The sequence below is a fragment of the Triticum aestivum genome, chromosome 7B (genome assembly GCF_018294505.1).
Source record: "Triticum aestivum cultivar Chinese Spring chromosome 7B, IWGSC CS RefSeq v2.1, whole genome shotgun sequence".
NCBI lineage: Eukaryota > Viridiplantae > Streptophyta > Magnoliopsida > Poales > Poaceae > Triticum > Triticum aestivum.
In genome coordinates this window covers 378,730,499-378,738,953 of record NC_057813.1, presented here as the reverse complement: position 1 = coordinate 378,738,953, position 8,455 = coordinate 378,730,499, and positions in this window count along the sequence as shown.

Genomic DNA, 8,455 nt, shown 5'->3' with positions numbered 1-8,455 from the left:
ATTACATTGATGAATTGGAGCTAGTTCTGTGTCACCCTATGTTATAGCTATTACATGAGGAATCGCATCCGACATAATTATCCATCACTGATCCAATGCCTACGAGCTTCACATATTGTGCTTTGCTTATTTACTTTTCCATTGCTACTGTTACAATTACTACAAAACTGCTATCTTTACTTTTGCCACTGTTACCTTTATTATCATACTACTTTGCTACTAAATCCTTTGCTGCAGATACTAAGTTATCCAGGTGTGGTTGAATTGACAACTCAACTGCTAATACTTAAGAATATTCTTTGGCTCCCCTTGTGTCGAATCAATAAATTTGGGCTGAATACTTTACCCTCAAAAGCTATTGAGATCCCCTACACTTGTGGGTTATCACGCTGCGGGGCACGAGCGACGCGGTCAAGCGCCGCCTGCCCTCACTCTGCGGCAGGTGCGATCAGCAGCAAGGGCCTCAAACCACGCCACAGCCACAACGCCGCACACCCGACGGGAACAAGCGAACATGAAGGCCGCGCTCACGGTGGCTCGGGAACTGCTACGGTGCAGGCTGCAGGAGAGCGGCCATGACGTGCTGCTGGAGCGCGTCGCCGAGCTCCTGGATGCCGCAGCTTCAGGGGCGCCTCCTTTCCGCGTCCATCTTCCACCCCAGGCCCTGGGCGGATCATATGGCGGGCCCATCCGCGCTCATGCGCCCTCAGGCATACCCCAAGGCTTCATCAACACCATCTCAACCATCAGTGCAGGGCGTCAAGTTGCGCCAGCACCACCCCCGGTGAGCGAGGGCATGCATATCGCCGCATACGGCCCGGGCAGGCCGCCGCCCTATCACCCCCAAGACGGTGCTTCAAGCCAAGCCGTGTGGAGCATGGGGCACTATAGTGAAGCCTTCGGGGTGGCAACCTCGGAGGCTTACGTGCCCCATATGGTGGACCGGGAATATGCACTGGAAGACGACCATGGCTCGTTCCTCGGGCCAGGCTAGGAGGAAGAGATGCCAGAAGCCGAGCCTTTCCAGGAGCCTCAAGGAAGCCTCACCGACCACGCTAGCTGCAGCAGCTATCGGGTATCACTACTTCCTCAGGAGCAAGCTTATGCTAACCATGGGTTGCAGGGGGTTCAGGTCACTGCAGCGGAAGGTTGCCCCAGCTCGGCACCTCCCTTCTGCCAGGAGGGCCGCACTGGGGGCTGCAGAAGAGGGGCCGGGAGCCAGGTCCCTCCCCACGACGCGTGGAACAAGGTGTTCCTCGGAGGTAGGCTCTCCCTCGGGGAGGTGCTGCAAAGCCTGCCCCCAGCAGAGGACCCGTAGTCGTCGGGGGACCGCTGGCGTCCCCTTTACCCCATTGGCGTCGTCCTTGGTTTCCGGTCGCCGTCAATGGTGGTCGAGGGTGGCGCAAGGCGGGGCCCTCGTCTAGCGATATGAAGCAAGGCCGGTACGTGTGAAGAAGGCCCAGTGCCTGTGAAGCTCGCCGCCCGTGACACTCTCACGTATTAATGAGTTGGGGCTATACACGCCCTGGAGTCTCCGGAGAGCCGCCCTCTGGCCTCAGGGGCTCCCTCCCACGCCCAATGGCAGCACTTAGCTCCACGTTGGTGATAAGACATCGAGGACTAGACTAGGTGCCGGACGTGGCCTTTTGCTTTTTGCACCCCTTTTTGTGGTCGAGCTTCCTTGCATCGGATTGAAGTTGAAACTGAATTTGTGTTTGCGTGTGCGGGGAGGGGTGTCTTGTCTCGTTCGTGTGTTTTCTTGCATTCTGGTTTCTGCCCTGGTACAGAGTTCGCACCAGCTGCCTTCCCCTCGCGAGCCACTCGCGGGCGGGGTTGGGCTTAGCACACACGCGCATGCCTTCCCGCGGCCAGCACTCGCTCTCGTGAGGCTCTCACCACATGGTCAGCAGGTCCCCCGGAGGACCCACGGAGAATCACAGCCCCGCAAGCCTACCCAAGGCTCACCCAGGCTAAAGGTAAACCACAGTAATTAACCCATCACAGGGCACGTAACATCACGCGGGCGCGCATTCGGCATCGTTCCTAAAAACATGTGGACAACAATCATTTTTACATGAGGGGCTTCCCCTCCCAAAATGCTCTTACAACCTTTAGGGCCGCGCCCGAGCTTTTTCTATGCAGGATAAATAGCAGGGGGATACAGGATCAGTCGGACATATCGCTCACTGCATCCTCTTGGTCGCCTCCGGAGGCATCACTGGCGCCGCTGTCACTGTCACTGGCATCGCCGTCGCTGTCATTGACGCCATCTTCGCCGCCATTCACCACATCACCTTCATCCACAGCAACGACCACCCCGTCATCATCAGAAGCGAAGGCCCTGACAAGTGCATCCACGTTGTCCTCCACCCACCGTGCCAGGTCGCCTCGAATGGCCACGGGCACCGTAGCAATGACTGCGTTGAAGTTGAAGTGGGGATCTCCATCCTAAAGATGGCTAAAGACACGGGAGAATGCGTGCCCGAGCAGGCCGCGGCTCCTCTCCTCGACAAGCTGGCGAGCTCTCTCGGAGCGATTCTCCAAATGCGTCACCACGTCAGTGAAGAACTGGAGATGACAGGCATAGTTGGTCACATGGGGCTGCAGAGCGTTCGCATTGCAGATATTGCCTAGGGCTGTGTTGGCCCTGTCCCTGAGCGCTTGGAGCATGGGGCCATGCATATGCTCCAGTGTCTGCTGTTGGAGAATTTCTTCTCTGTTCTGCCACGCAATAGACTCAGCATCGTCAACCCGCCCTGAAGAAGCAGCTCGGCACAGGAGGAGGCCAACTCAGTCTACACCAAGACCAGGGCAGCTGTGGTGGCCTCTGCGCGCTGCGTCACTTCGGTCAGCTTGGACCTAAGGGCAGCAGTCCTGCCCGCAGCCTCGGCTTCAATCAGCTCCAGCCTCTCGTCATACTCCCGCACAAGGCCCGTGCGAACTTCCGCCACGCGGACGTCGACCTCTTCCTGGATTCGAGCGTCTCGCGCGCCAACATTATCCTCCGCCTGGGTAACCTGGCGCTCCCTCGTCTCCAATCGCTCAAGGTCGAGGTGCGCTCGGCGGCCTCCAGTGTTAGCGCTTCCTCACGCTTCCGGAGCTCCTCCTCTTCAATAGGCATCCCCTTCAGTGATGCAAGGGCAGCCTGGCGCAGCTCCACTTGCTGTTCCAGGGAAGTGCTCCAGGCTTGGAGCTCCCATGCGTGCTTCTCCGCAACCTCGTGCCGTTGGTCTGCATCTCGAGCCTCCTCGATAGCACGCGAGCAGGCCTTTTGTGAGGCTGCAAGGGATGCTTCGGCCTTCACGTTGTCAAGCTCACGCTGATGACGTGCAAGGTTGACTGCCACCTTCAGCTTGTGCCGCTCCTCAACCAGCCGCAGGGCTTCAGCTTCAAGACACCCGTCCACGTCCACGAGCTCTCGGCCAAGCTGGCACATCGCGTCCATCGCCTTCTGGAGGATTTCTTGGCGGATGACGCTGCACTCCCGCGCATGCTTGAGCACATCGTCGATGTCATCCTCCTCCGCCGGTGTTGGCGGCGGGCCCTGAAGTGGTTCGCCCCCTCTCGGCAGGGGGCTGGGGGCCGAGGCCCCCACAATCGCCGGATGGGCTCCGCGAGGGGCCCAGGCCGGCGTAGATCCATCTCCAGAAGAAGAGCCAAGGACCGACTTCAACCATTTGCCGTCCATGATCAGAGGAGGAGCCCGGGGCAGGCTGGTCACGCCCCGAGCAAGGTCGCGAAGGAAAGGCAGCAAGGGCACAGGCTCGGGGCACCGTGTGGGCCGGCTTACTTCTCCGGCCGAACCCACGTTGGGGGCAGCGTGCAAGCTCGGGACGCTCAAGGACAGCGATGGAGGCGAGGCCGGAGGAAGTTGCTTCTCGGCAGACTCCGTAGGCTTGGCAGGAGGGATCCTGAAGGGCCACAATCAGGGAAGGGACCAGCGGATGAGGAATTACAAAAATGAGGTACTTACTCATCTATGGCGAAGTACTTCCTATGCTTCAACGGTCGGCGGGGGCGCTCACTGCCGCTCGAAGACTCTTTCATCTTGCGAAGGGCATCGAAATCTATGCGGAACTGACCCAGGAGCTCCGCGTGCGGGCCGGCGCGAGGTGCGGATGAAGAAGCGCTCAGGCAGCCAACCTTAGGGGCGCCAAGCTGCGAGGAGCGATCATGCACCGCTTCTTGATGACCTGTCGAGGCCTCGGGGGCTCCGGCCTTGGGAGTCGCAGGTCGTGTCTCCATGTCAGCGACCACCTCAGGACGGGCTTCATAAGCTCCGGAGGATGACGCCTCGGGAGCCCCGTGCGATGTCGGCACCACGACACCAGAGCCTCCAACTTCAAGTGATGCTTGCCTCCTTGCACCAGCACCTGGGGCAAGATCGGTGTTGGCGACCAGGAGGGGAGCCATGGAGACAGGATCTCGCGAGGCCCCATGAGGCTGGACGGGTGCAACCCCCATTCATAGAAGTGAGGCATCTGCCTCGCGAACTCGGCCCTGCCCGAGCAGAGGTACATGAGGCTGCCTCCGTGCCGGATATCGCCCGGCGAGGGGTCGCCTGTCAAGACCTCTAGTACCTTCTTCAGCATTTCAGGTGCCAGATCCGTATCCTGGAGCCTCATGCGGTCCTGATACCCGGTTTGGGCCCACATCGTCCGGGAGTGGCGCTGGAGAGGAGCAACGTGACACTGGAGGAACTCCTTCACCACCTGGGGCGCAGTCACGCCGAGCTCCCTCAACCTTTCAAGTCGGCGCCAAACGAAGGAGAGCCGGGGGCTCACGAGCCTCTCGTGGCCCCAGCCCGGATTGGGGATAGCTGGCAATGTCGGGTGCGAGAGCAGGGGGCTGGGCACCCCGACATCCACATACAGCCACCGGGTCTGGAACCCACTCATGGAAGGTGAAAGGCTAAAATCAATCCCCGAGGCGGCCGTCTCTGCCACAGCCTGGAAGCTCACGCACCCCAAACACTGCAAGGGGTCGGTCAGGTGGAAGGAGAAGAAGTGACGCAAGAGTGCAATGGAAGGAGCAATGCCCACCATGTTTTCACAGACAACGGCGAAGACAACGAGAAGGGTAACGGATTGAGGATCAAGATGCATCATATGGATCTGATAATGGGAAAGCACCGCATTGAAAAAGGCGGCGAAAGGAGGAACCAGGCCAGCCCACAAGGCGTCGACGGAGAATCAAACCTCTGTGACAATCCTGTCGACGGAGGCTTGGGATGCAGGCCAAACCATTGTCCTTCCGCACTCATTGAAGCTGGAGGCGAGTGCGGGGTGGATCTTCTCCAAGGCCTCCAGATTGAGCACCAGCGACCGGCCGATGGCGGGCTCGATTGCCGGAGACGAGCTGGATGAGGACACGGGCTTCTTCCCCTTCTCTTTGCTAGTTGGCGCCATAGTGATGGAGGGGGCAGAGCTCAAGTCAGATTGGAAGCGAGAACAGAGGTTCGAGGAAAAAAGGGGAACAAGAAGCACGTGGGCAGCAAGGAGGGAATAACTGTGTAAAGCTTCGTGGCCGCCTAGCCAGTCAGATATTGGGGGAGCGTGGGGAAGCAGAGACGCCCACGTCCAATCAACCGCCACGCGGCGACCAAGGCCGCAGGCTGTTGGGGCCCGCGGTGCTCCGCACTTGCCCTTTGGCTTTGCTGCTAAGCCAAGTTCGAGCGCGCCTTGTGCCCAGGGGCTACTGTCGGTGTTCTGGGAACGGGGGTCCCCAGACTTGCCTGCCTGTGGCCTGCGGCGTGGCTCAAGAAGTGGCCCAGTACGGCCCGTCTTCATCAACCCAAGTTCAAGACCCTCGTGAGGGGCCAAGCCTCGCGGGGCGGAAGACACAAGGCTTCCTCAGGGGCGGCCTCACCAGGCAGGCCCGCGAGGAGACAGAGAGATCAAGGCAAGGAGTATCTCGCGAGGTGCTCTTGACGCAAGCCATGACGATCAAGAATAGGCGGGCGCCAGCCTGCACAGTGTCCTCCTTTCCTCTTTGGTGCAAAGAGGGCAAGCGCAGGCGTGGAGTACCGAGGCATCAGGCAAAGGTTTCCATATCAGTGCAACGAGACCAAGACTAGCAGAGCAGCAGGATGGAGATCACCGTGGAGCCCAAGACGGCGTCATCACCAGTGCCTTTGGCAGTCGAAGACCAACTTTAGTGAGGATAGCTTGTACTAGCTGTCCCCCTTCAAAACGGCCGTTGTTGGCTCCCTTCCCGCTTAATATTTGGGAAGAGGACTAGGGCCTCTATAGAGATAGCCACCACAATAGAGAAAGGGGAGATCATCTAGAACCAGGAGGGCTGATTGAATCCTTCCCTAGTAGAACACCGCACCAGCTCAAGAACACCCCTCGCGAGGCTGTTCTTCCTCTGTATTGTTCATCATCAGCCCCAGAGGCAATCCACCACACCACACACTGGATTAGGGTATTACACCACAACGATGGCCCGAACCAGTATAAACCTTGTGTCCCTTGTGTTGTTCATCATGTTAGCTTAGATTCACGGCGAGGTTTTGGGGCGTGGAACGGTAGGGAGTAGATCTTCGTGCGCACCCTGGAGTTCGGACCTTAAGGGTTTGCCGGAACTCGATATCCGACAATGTTACACATACGTTTCCTTATGTGAACATGTGTGTGAATTTGCAATATGGACAGTTAATATGCAAATGCCTTCTGGACATCGGGCACACGCTTAAACTCAATGAACTGTGTACGATACTAATACTTTCCATGAAAATTTATGAACTTGGGTAACAATATTTGAGTAACATATATATAGTGGTTACACTATTCGACAAAAGTAGGATCTTCGTAACACGGTTTTGACAACCATATGGTCCATATCTACATACTTAACATAATAACAACTATCACATTTTAAGAGGCTAAGGGCCAACAACCATATGGTCCATATCTACATACTTAACATATATAGTAACAACTAGCACATTTTAAGAGGCTGAGGGCCAACAACCACAACTATCCACTGGAAGCAGCTTGATCACGGTGACTCAGCATCTCGTCAATGAAAAGAAAGAGCCCTCCTGTGCCTTGGTAGAGCAGGAGTAGAACAGTGTCTCCAATTTTCCAATATGGATGCATTGCCACGAGAAGTGAGAACTTGTTAATTTGAATTGTTCAATTTTTGCAAGAAATTCAATACCTTGCAATCACTTTGGCGTTATTAGCAGGCACAAGTGTAATTCGACCACACCGGGAAATCGATCCAGGAACGGCTACAAGGGGCAATTTCTGTTGACATGTAGAATAAAAAACAATTGTAACATATCATTGAAGATATATATAGTTTATGAGCATCAACATTAAAATAAGACTTTTACCAGTGCTTTGTGCACACAATTTGTCTTGTTCAGTATGTGCACCATAGGTATAATTAATCCCATCCAAAATCTAGCGTTCATACGTTGTGCTATCTCTGTCAGATTATCAACAAAGTTTATGACATGCTTCAAGTCCTTCCTGTGAAATTTGGTACGCTTAGTAACATACAGATCATTCACTATGCATCCAACATATCCTGCTTAAAAGGTGGAAAGGTATTATTTATTCAGAACATGGCAGAAGAATATATAGTGCGCATAAATTGGTAAACAAAATTTGTTACTGCCTAGGAACGGAGTCAGAATACGATATCACAATTGGTTGCTTAAATAGTGATCAATTGGTTGCTTAAATAGTAATATGACAACATGGAGAAAGTTGAAAGGAGACTAACCTCGATCAGACTTTGATCGACTGATGACGTTGGGGAAGTAAACATCCATGTTAATTAGACCAGGCTGTGGTGCACGCACTAGAATTTTATTGCCAGCTTTCAGTTCATAACACTTAGACATTTTTCTCCAAAGGTTCGCATTAAAATAGGAGTGAACATCTTTATCAAATTTTACGCTAACCGTCATTGTAAATCCATGTTGCGTTGTCAATATGACATCCTGGGAGTCATGAGCAAAGTAAAGCCCAAGATTTCCTTCTACTCCTGTTCTTGCAAAGCAAGGGATGTACTGCTTGAAATGAAAATTAAGATCATAAATTAGATATATTGAAATAACCGAGCAATATGCAAATATGGGAGTAACTGATAGAACATATCCATATATAGATGCAAGCAAAGTACAAAAATGTAGAAGTAAAAATAGATAATGTAACAAAGATTTGATGCAAATATATAGATAATGTAGCAACACACGATATATGTTCACAAATTTAGGCCATGCCGACCGGAGTGCTCCCTGAAGTCATCCAGAATGGTGCGATTGAACTTCGTTTCCGACTGGCCACAACCACAGTTGCCTGATTTGTGCTCGCACTGTGCACACATGAATGTTGTTGTTGTTGTTGCTGTTGTTGCTGTTGTTGTTGTTGCTGTTGTTGTTGTTGTTGCTGTTGTTGCTGTTGTTGCTGTTTTTCCTGTTGCTGTTGTTGTTGTTGTT